Here is a 1,983-nt window from a genome sequence, read left to right on the forward strand (position 1 = left end):
AGTTTGTTAATATTATTACCTTTAACGTCATGTCCTTATTTTTGTTGTTGTAAAATAATTTGTTTATATTTGAATATTTTGTCGTCTTGTTGTTGCTGTTATTTTCATTACAATAATAATTCTCAATATTGTTATTATTATTATTATTATTATTATTATTATTATTATTATTATTATTATTATTATTATTATCATCATTTTTACTATTATCATTATTAATATTGCTATTATTATCATTATTACTGTTGTTGTTATTGTTATCACTTTTATTACTATCATAATTATCATTGTTATTTATATTATTATCATTATCAGTATCATTATTATTATGATTTTTATTAGTATGATCATCATTATCATTATTATTGTTATTATAATTACTATTGTTATTATCATTATTATCCCTTTTCGTCTCATTATTATTATGAACATCATTATATCATTATCCTTAACATTATCATTTATATTATCATCATCATTATTACCATTACCATTATTATTACCATTAACATTATTAAAATCATTATCGTTATCATAATCATTATTATTATTACCATAATCATTAATGTTATCATTATTTTTATTATTATTTAGTTTTATTATTATTGTTATTACTTTTATATTGATATTATTATTATTATTTCCATTATCATTAGTGATATTGTTGTTACTATTACTATTATTATCACTATTATTATTATCATTGTTAGTATTATCATTATTAGTTAGTATTATCATTATTATCCTCATGATCATTATCCTTATTATCATCATTCTCATTATATTCTTCTATTGTTATCATTACCATTATCACTTTTATTTTCATCATTATCCTCATCATAATCATCACGTCATAATCACCTCTATCATCATCATTACCCTCTAGGTCATTATCACCCTCCTCTTCCTTTCCCTCCTCCTTCTCCACCTCATTAGCATCATCCTTCCTCTAACCTCTTCTCTCAGAAGATACCCTCCCGGCCATGCAACTCCCCACGCATGCATCTATAACAAGCCTCCGATATCACTGGCTATGACTGCCTGTTTATTCTCCCTACTCTGATGTTAGCCGAGAAGACCCTGCACTCAGCACATGCATTCAGGAGTCTATGCTGTCGAGTCACGTTCTCTGTCGGAATGATCTGGAATATGTATCTGAGAGTCTAATGTCTTTGGTCTGTCGTGAAGCCTGTTTGTGACCGATTTTGTTATTGTTGTTTGCTGTGCTCTGGGTTGGTTGTAGTGGTGGTAATAGTAGGGTGGTAGTAGTAGTAGTAGTAGTAGTAGTAGTAATAGTAATAGTAGTAGTAGTTGTAGTAGTAGTAGTAATAGTAGTAGTAGTAGTAGTAGTAGTAGTAGTAGTTGTTGTTGTTGTAGTAGCTGTAGTTGTTGTCATAGCAGAAGGGTTTGGTTGAAGCAGTGGCAGTATCAATAGTAGTGGTAGTAGTAGTAGCAACAGCAGTAGTAGTAGTGGTAGTAGTAATAATACTAACAGTAATAGCGATTACGATAGTAATAATGATAATTATAATAAGTGCAATGAATATAATGATAATCCTAATAATGATAAAAACAATAATGATGATAATAACAATCATGGTAATGATAACAACAATAATTATAAAAGAAAAGAAAAAGAGAAGAGATATATATGTAATATATATGTGTGTCTGTGAGTAAGTGTGTGTGTGTGTGTGTGTGTGTGTGTGTGTGTGTGTGTGTGTGTGTGTGTGTGTGTGTGTGTGTGTGTGTGTGTGTGTATGTGTGTGTGCGCGTGAGTTTGTCTTTTAGTATATGTGCGCAACATTTTAAGATTCTCATGGTGTTGCACCATATGACTGGCAGCAAGATGTATTGATGCAGTCTTTTGGGCGGGTCTAGACACAGCCTTGTCTAGAGTATTCACATCTTATGGTCGTTTGGCAAGCGTGTTGATAGTACATATGTTCGTATGTTGCTAAATGGAAGAACAAAGCAGTGTCA

Source organism: Penaeus monodon, chromosome 6 (assembly GCF_015228065.2).
Source record: "Penaeus monodon isolate SGIC_2016 chromosome 6, NSTDA_Pmon_1, whole genome shotgun sequence".
NCBI lineage: Eukaryota > Metazoa > Arthropoda > Malacostraca > Decapoda > Penaeidae > Penaeus > Penaeus monodon.